This window comes from Mercenaria mercenaria, chromosome 5 (genome assembly GCF_021730395.1).
Source record: "Mercenaria mercenaria strain notata chromosome 5, MADL_Memer_1, whole genome shotgun sequence".
Lineage (NCBI taxonomy): Eukaryota > Metazoa > Mollusca > Bivalvia > Venerida > Veneridae > Mercenaria > Mercenaria mercenaria.
The window spans coordinates 24,984,589-24,994,526 of record NC_069365.1 but is presented as its reverse complement, the minus strand read 5'-3'; positions in this window follow the sequence as shown (position 1 = coordinate 24,994,526).

Below are 9,938 nucleotides of genomic sequence, written 5' to 3'. Positions count from 1 at the left end.
AATGCATGAAGTAAATATAATCAAAATTGAAACGATAAACTTCGGAAAAATTGCTGTGACTTATGATACTTCCACTAAACTAAATATAGAAAGAAAACCTTTGCTAAATCATTCAGTGGATTAGTATATATTGGCTAGAACCTTACTTATTATGCCTACTGTTTGTCCCACTTTGTATTTGCGTTCTAAGAAATAAACTGATATATTTGATTTGATTTCATGCTTCGATGCTAGTAGTTATTTTGATTTTATCTCTACATGACTAATGTATGATGCTTATATCAACATTGTCTTGACCAAGATACATGTCAGTAAAATACCAGTTTTATTAAAGGTACATGATAATTGATATTGGTATCTTGACCTCAAACTGATGAAACTAATATTCCAAGCAAGTATCTATTTGCAGCAAGCATCTATTTACAAAGCAGCTAGTTTTGAAGTCAACAGTTGTCGTATCAGTTCACTATCACTAAACATTTTAATGACAAAAGAAGTGGTTCATTTGTTCATCTGGTGACATTGATCATCAAATCTATAAATATATCTCTTGAATGAAATAAAAAAAAACAGTTTGGCAAGTGATGAAAATACGAAACCTCAACGAGGACATTAAATCATTCACCTGTCAACGTTTTCATAACTGTGTTATCAGAACATGTGTCGACCTGGGTCAATAACCGGGATATGTAAAATAGAATACCTGTTCAAATATACTTAACAGACCAAACATGATATTGTCCTTATTATAAATATGTTTAAATAATCCAAACTTCTTGATATTTTAAACAGATCACTATTACTGCGTTAAACATTCGTAAATTAAGACGAAGTAGAGTTTGAACAACTAGGGCGGTCTATATTTTAAGAGGATGATCTCAACACATTTTGATTGTATTATGTGCGGTAAGAAAAACAGTGATAAAGATTGGCTTATTATGCCACTTTACAGCGAGATGATGTACATTTGGCATATCCTGTTTGTCTGTCCTTCTCTCTGTCATGGAAAATGTTTGTTACAAATATCGTCAAAAGAATCTAAATAACTGTCATAAATTGTATTAGAATATTATTTTACGTTAGGATTTACGCACTTGAGTTTTTGGTTTTAGCTCGTCTGAGCACAAAGTGCTCAAGGTCAGCATTTGTGGTAGCACTGTGTCCGCAGTCCGTTGTTCACAATTTTACTTTTAACACTCTAGATGCCTATAGTTATGAACATAGGTGACTCGGTCAAATCATAATTAATAATGAGAAAACCTTGTTAACAATCTAAATGCAATTGTTTCAACTGGATCTACACGAGACCTGGTTAGAATAGCTTTTTTTTATTTTATAGAATCTAGACAAAGTTTGAAAATGGATTATCTAGGGTCAAAAATAAATGTCACATGGTCAGGCTGAGATATTTTAGCATTATTGTAATACACAATTGGTAGTAAAATGTGTTTATTAGATAAATCCTCAAATTCTACAAAATATTTAAAAAATGTATACTATATCATGTTACAAGATTTGGATGTGTATCCTAACAAGAAATCATGGACATATCACACTTGATATGTACTTGAATCATCAGGTTTTAACCATGTATGGCTGTTTCAAAGTGTTGCCAATTAAAATTATGTTTTTAGAAGTATTTAAACAGAGACTGCACGATACTGGATTGCAACAATGTAGCGCCCAACTACAAATCTCAGCCAGGGCAAGAACATATACATTATTTTCATGTTTTAGATATCAACTCTGATTTAGACATTGTTAATATTAAAAAGTTTAGAAATGCTTTTACAAGACTGAGAGTATCTGCACATTATTTAGAACTAGAATCGGGCAGATGGCATAAGCTAAATGAAATAGCGTTGGAACAGAGAAAATGTAAGTTATGCAAACCTCTGGAGGAAGAATTACATTTCTTATTTGAATGCCCACTGTATTAAGATATTCGACATATGCTTATGAAAAAAATACTGCTGGAAAAATCCAAACATGAATTGTATCAATCTTATAACATATGGATAGTGAAAAATCTAGCATTGTATATATTTAAAAGTTTTGTACGAATAAAAATCGATCTATCTATAAACGTGATTTTTCATGCAGATGCCACATATCAAAACGAGATAATATGCACTATCACTCTCTATGACATTTTAGATAAGTAAAAACATGTCCGGCGTCACGTTCAGGACAAAAAATGCAGATCCATGAAAAAAATAAAACAATATATTAAATAAGAAAGATACATGGAACGTATACCTGTGCTTGCTGCATAGCAAATGTAAGCAATTACACCAGACCCGAATTGTGCGGAGATTGATACATTATCATTCAGCTAAAAAGATATATGTGTGTGCATTATGCTGTGTATTTAAAGCGGTCAGATCAATGCAAAGCTCAGATTTATGTTGGAATAAGGTGAACAGATACAGAAATATTCAACAGAAATATTCATGTTTATTGACAAATCTTAACCTAAAACTGATAAAATTATATTCTAAACAGACACGTAATTTAATATATCTATGTGCAAAGCAACTGCTTTTGACAATCATGAAATGTTTCACTGTTTCAGCTTTTTATGGATAAATGACAAACGAATTGGCTCGTCTTGCGACATAAATCATCAAATATATCAACTTGTTGCTAGACTGAAAACATCAGTTCAGCAAGTAGTTGGTCATTTAGAAAATACAAACCTTCGAATATTTTAGAGGCGCTGTCGGTCGAAATGCCAATGTTAGGCGGGCGAATAACATAAATCATGCCAACTTCAATCCTGCCAATGACGATGCTGCTATCGTCACTTACTAGTTGATTCACGCTGTCAGTCGGACTCACCACGGGGACAGAAGCGCACGAGCGAGGACCTTAACGGAGGAGTAACAGCCTATTATAACCGTAAAGAGACAGGTAATCTTTTAGTTTAATAACGAAATATCGCGATATTAGGCGTCACGTACACAAACACGCGCATAAGGCATTATAATTTGATAGTATCGCTTCAAACCTTCAGCACCGCTAGATAATAAATATAGCTTGAGTTCTATAGCATTTTAATAAGATATGGACATAATATCAAGCAAAAGTATATAAAAACGGACGATTTTATATTAAAAAAATTTGTAAAATTCCATACAGCTATTTAATTTTTACCGTAAATACAAGTTAATCGCTGCGAGCACAAAAGTTTAGACTTTCGGCCAGAAAATACAAAAAAAAAAAACATAATTAAAAAGTATTTAATAATTAAAAACCGACAGCAATTAAAAAACATGGAGTAAAACAGAATGGTCAAATAATTTAGAACGGTAAAAGTACATAATGTTTATCGACAAGGCATTTATTCAATGAGGTGTGTATTTATATTATATGATAGGTGTGTATACAACTCGTTTAAATGGGTCACCGTGTTGTTGAACTTATAAAATAGACTGGCCCGGTTTATAGGTTGGTCAGGGCTACGATATGTATTGTATTTAGCCATCGAACTATTTCTATAGTCCATAAAATAAACAAACGTGTTTGTAAACATGGACAGATCCAAACGGAAGGGGAAGAAACATTTTAAAGAAATATTTCGATGGCAAAATACAATACATATTCGTTACCCTGACCAACCTATAAACCGGGCCAGTCTGTTTTATAAGTACAATAACACAGTTGACCCATTTGACGAGTTATAGATTGATTTTGAGGTCAGCGAAATGTTTGTACTTTTAATAGTGGAACGGTCCATTATACAGGTAATGTTATTCAGTATGATAGTTGTTCTTGCATAAATAAGGCAAAATAAACCATGCTGATCTCCCTAATCGGCAGATGAGTCTATATATTGAACTCTCATGCATCAACATCGGACCATACTAGTACGGGGGCCAATAAGGTCTACCATGCCCCCCCCCCCCCCCCCCCACATACACACCTAGACTTTTTTCATAGGTACCAAATTGTTCGGTAGGACCAACGATTTCAAAATGAAAAATGTTCTCATGAAAAAACTCTTTTGAACTATATATGATTTCACTGTTTCCATGGCTACCGTTCATTTTTTAAAAGGACAACCATATAGATGATAATCAGTCATATATTTGTCAGTTTTGGTGATCAAACAACAAAAATGCTGTCCAAATTGATCTAAGATATTGGCCTTTAAATAGCAGCATTTATATGTTAATTAACTAGTTTGCATATTCATGAAAATTAATGAGAATGTTACAAAATAACAAAAGTTTGTTAATAAAAACATTTTCTAAGTTTCAAATCAATTTAAATGTACTTAACAGCTTTGATCTGGTCTTAAAGTCTCTCAGCGTTTTTTAGTATATTATTTTGTAACTGTTGTGGTATTTTTTATTGAAAACTGGATGTACTCAGATAATTTGCATAAAATGAACCAGTGTCACAAACAACGAATAAAATTCTGAGAACACAAAAACTGAATAAAATGATATGATTAATTGTTGTCAATGAAATAACAATTTTTATGTGGTCTATAATGTTCGCAGACATGGTATTAACATTTTATTGAAGGAAGAATTAAAGGTAACATATGTTACGTTACCATTTCAATAACCTAATTGTAATGCATCTTCAATTATTTAAAAGATATTCCAGAAACATAATTAATATTGCTTATTCCGTACTATAATAATATAATAGGATTCTTTACTTGTCAGACAGTGTGATTTTTTTCCGTAACACACTTTAAAAAACGTTACCACTACTATTGCTTTTTAAAAAGATATTTAAGAAGAAATTAAAGCCCATATTGTCACATACTGATTTATTTAAACTGTTAGCGGTAAGTTTTAAGACGGTTTTCTTCTGTTATTTCAAAAGTTGTCTAAAACATATATTGCACCATCCATGTATCTATAATTTTAGATGGAATTTCAATAAATACATAAAAAATATCCATCTGTGCATTCGTATTATTATGATCATACAGCTTATATGTGCAGTCTTCCTGTGAGTAAAAGTCAAGTTTTACAAAATGTATTTCATTTTGAATTTTAGAAATAATAGCATTATAAGAACATATACAAAACCAACCCTAGCTCGATAGGACGAATTACCTATAGGGTCTTGAGACAGATATCTGGATGAGGTCTTTGCTCTCTACGATGATGCAATAAAGATATCGTATCTGAAGTCAATAGACTTACACCTGTATAATACGGAGAACTTAGCACTTGCCTGTAGAGAACTGAGTAGATCCGGTACAGAATCCAGGGACACTTGTTAGGTTAACTTCTCAACATTACATGACTGAATTTCTGTTGCAAAGGGATGCTAAACCAAAACTAACAAACAAAAGAAAATATGCTGGTATTTAAGGAAACACTTTAGATTTAAAACTTTTTCCAGGTTGACAAATCTGTTTTAGTGATACCAAATCAAGATAAAAGAAATAATTAAAACTTTATAGATATGAAATAAAGAAGACTAGTGTAGTCATTTTGATACATTTACAAGAATGACAGAGTATTCAAAATATTTTTTTAATATCTTAACTTGAACAGACAAGGACTAAATTGCATTAATGTGGTGGAATATTCCTGGATATACCAGAGCATTAAGAGAAACACTACTTAGAGAAACTATGCATCAATCATAACAAATAAAGTTTGATTATCATTTAAGTTACGTACCAAAGGTTATGACAAAGGCATGTCCTGTCTTTGTCAAAAGTTCAAACTGTAGCAAGAAACTCGAGAGAATGATACAAATTCCTTCAAAATAAAAGTGTAATCAAATGTCATTCATAAAAATAAAGTGATTTTTGTGAGCCTATGATCTTATTTTGTAAGTTGCTTTCTATTTTATCGATAATATGTTTTAAAGCAACATATTATTCATAACAGCTAACCAACAAGAGAGCAAATATGCTATATTATGTAACATTAAAGTGAAAATATCGTAAGTCCATCTTAATCAAGACATGCAGAATGTTATTCTTGTAACACTGCTGCCTCAAATTGTGTGCAGTTCATATTTTTCAGACATTTCATCTGATTTTAGATTCAGATTTTAACTTATCTATACACTGTTTAAGCTTGTGCTAGGGGTGTGAGAGCAATTTCACTACATCTAACGAACAGACACAATCAAATCATCAGCTGTTATTTTACTTGGTTGTGTTGTTATGTTTCCAAAGGATCATTTAAAAAAATACTTGCTATCACAAAAAAGTCTGTACGTGCCATGTGACGGTTGTAAAAATTCAGCTCATACTCGGTTTCAGTGTTGTTAGATTTTCTGGTCCCTTTGAACCGTGTTTACTAAAACAGAATTCCTCTTAAGCCAGTGCTAGGGACCGTAAGTTGTATTTCACACTTCATTACCTCTCATAAACAGACTTGAACCAACTGAGTTTGCTATTTATTTCCTTGGTTGCGTTCTTTGCTTTTAAAGGATCTTCGTAAAGTCTATTGCAAAATGTTTTCAGCAACTCTGAAGTGTCGTTCAGAAGGCACTCAGTGTCTTCTTAGAACTTTTGAATAGCATTATGTAATTGTTTTCTTAACAATTTTGGTGAAACCATCAAATAAAGAACAACATAATTAAGAAACTGATACTAGTGTTATTAAACTGATAGATGCATTAATTCGAAATGAAAAAGGAACATTGAATGTGTAATGAATGTTTCAGATGATTTCTTGGTTGACAAAAGTAAAGAAAGGATGATAGAAGGAATACTTTAAAGTTTTAACAAATCAAAGATATCATAATATTGATAACAATGATTCAAATTTCTTCCTACATATTTTTAAATACAGCAAAATACGGGGGTAACGTATTTTAAAGCGCCGTTATGGAAAAATCTCATTGCTTAAGAAGTATGGAACTATACTTTTTGTAAGAGTATTTGATAACTTGATAACTAAATATTCATCTACTATTTTCTGAGAAAATAACGATACAATAAAACAAGATTACTGGAATGGTAACGTAATATGTATAAAGTATGCAACAAACAGATTTCCCTTCAAATAAGTATTTACACTATATCTTCATACGATATAGCTCATATAACACAAATTTATTAATAATAGTTTATTTCATCATGTTGTTCATTTTTAGTTATATCTTATTTCCAGAGATGTCTGTTTTAACGTATATTAATTTTATGCAAATTAGCTAAAATACCTAATGTAGAAAAAAAAATACCTTCAGAGTAACAAAATACTATTCTAGAAAGCACTGAGAGACATTAAAACCAGATCAAAACTGTCTGATCTATATTTTCTAAATAATTGATGTAATTAAACAAAGGTATTGAAATGGTAACGTAACATGTGTCAAATATTTCACATACTGATTCCTCTTTCAAAAAGGTGTTTAAACTACATTTCCAAGCAATATATCTCACATAATTGTTATTTTGTTGATAACAATTAATTATATCATTTTATAAAATTTTAGTGGTATCTTGTTTCCTGAGACGTTGGTTGTGGTAGTGGTTAATTTTATGCAAATTACCTAAACATAGCTATTTTGGAGTAAAAATAATACCATCAGTGATACAAAATACTATTTAAGAAAATACTGAGAGACTTTCAGAACAGATCAAAACTGTTTGTTACATTTAAATTCTTTTAAAACTTAGAAAATATTATTTTCTAATAAAATTTTGTCATTTTGTAATATTCTCATTAATATTCATGAATATGCAAATTAGCTAATTAACATAAAAATGCTGCTATTTAAAGGCCAATGTCTTAGCTCCATTTTGACATCATTTTTATTGTTTTATCACCCAAACTGACCAAGATATGACTGATTGTCATCTATATGATTCCGATTTTGATGGTAAATACGCTAGACTAAGTACAAAAATCTAAAAATTTCGAGCTACAGGTTGAATGACCGTCTTTAAAAGGAGGTTTTGGACAGACTTACCGCCAATAGGGTTTCAAAACTGACATTCGTAGTAGAGTGAAGAAGAGTACCGTATGATAAAAACAGAATTTAGAAGACTGAAACACTTTACAAGAAAAAACACATTGTACTGTGCTACACATACGAAATATTAACAAAATCAACTTTCAAATGGTGCTGGAAACCTTTCGTGTGCCTTTCCTTTTAAATACGCTGCCAATCAAGACTTTTATATCTGTTAATCTTTTAAACAAAAACTGTTGTTCGATTCCGGAACTGTTAAGAGAAGAGTTTTATATCAGTTTCAGAATTTATCGAAAAACATTCCATCCAATTCATTTTTACGCATTAATGATTTCAAAATTAAACGTTGTAAATTGTTTGTAATAGGTCTATAATTATCTTGTTTCCAACCGTTTTATATAAAATAAGAAGTTTTAGCAGAATCTCAACAAGTATGAGACTTCAAAGTGTTTCAGTTTGTATTAAGTTGAAACATGTAGGGTTCTTTTATGACGTAACAAATAACGCGCGTTCATTTGAAGTAAAGGTCTGTGCCAAATGCGTACAAAAGCAATTTTTAAAACTATTCCATATTGGTTCCGAAGAAAAACTGCTTGCCTCAATAAAAGGCACACAGTGCACATTTGTTCCTCTCGGATATACTGACGCCAAATACATGAAACATATTACTTAAATACATACAAAAGACAAAAGTAAAGAAGAAAGCTTGAACACGCTTGAAATTGCCGATTACGGCGTCTTAGCTCTGCCCTTCATAACACTGTGCCGAAGAAAAAGAAATTAATCGGTGTTACCTGATCGTTTTGAAGTACGTAATATTCTATTCCTGCTATCAACTCTATGTATCCAATGAAAGTTAAGATATTTAACTTGAAACTCGAACTTCCACCGAAATTGGATGAATACGTCACAATTAATGCCAATGTATAATAAAAGTGTTTCTCTGAAACTGTGACAACCCCTATTATTTAATTACGTTTACTTTTTTATATGTTCCCGTACAAGGTGACACTATCCAACTGCAACTTTAAAAAATGATGTAGTAAGTTACATCTCTTCAATTTTACCTTAAAAGAAAAAATCACATTGGTTGCACTCTACTGTTATTGTAATAAACTGCATCATATCTAGCCGATATACATGTATTAGAAATGTCAATCTGGTAATTCCCGGTTTTGTGCATTACATAGGGCCATTATGTCCTGCATTAATATCCTAAAGGACACAAGAGGTCAGACAACTGAAATAATAGAAAAGATTCATTCTTGCAAACGCGGTAAATTAAATTCCAACCACTGTTTTTCTTCACCTAATTCATTTAAGGTCGGTAGTTCTACGCGGGTGCCCGCTCGTGATGAAATAATGAAAGAAGGGGCACCTGGGGTCTTCCTCCACCGTCATAACTTGAAAGTCACCATATGACCTGAATTTTGTCGGTGCGGCGTTAAACTCAACAAAACGAAACAAACAAATAAATACCAGGTATACTTTGATTCATTCAAATACCAAGTTTTATTCTAAATTATTTAAGCAACATTTCGATCAGAATTCCATTTAAAATGTTATAGATGTTTTAGTTTAAAGTTCGTATTTTGACCGATTCTATATTGTTTAGAAAAACGAATAGTTTATTTTCTTCGGCCACAAAGTTCCTATCTTCCAAAAGACTAGAAATCAGTTCTCTACACCCACTATCGCTCACCAGAGGACAACTATAGGTCTAATAGTATGTAGAACCTGGTCTTGGGTCAGAATTTTTGTCGGTGCCCGTACCAATGAGGTGACCACTGTGTTCCTATATTTAATTTTGTCCTTGCTGTCTGTTTGTATACATTGTGGCGTATTTATATGTACAAGTAGGCGATTAACATGAGACATCGTCAATGCAAACATTTATTTATCTGATTTGCATATATTAGCAAAACCATTGTTAGGTCTTCGCGAGTATTGATCTTGGTCAGCCCGTACGTCCGTGCATGCTGATCTGTGGCTATACTGTTTACTTATCAATTGCATGCAAGTACTAAACT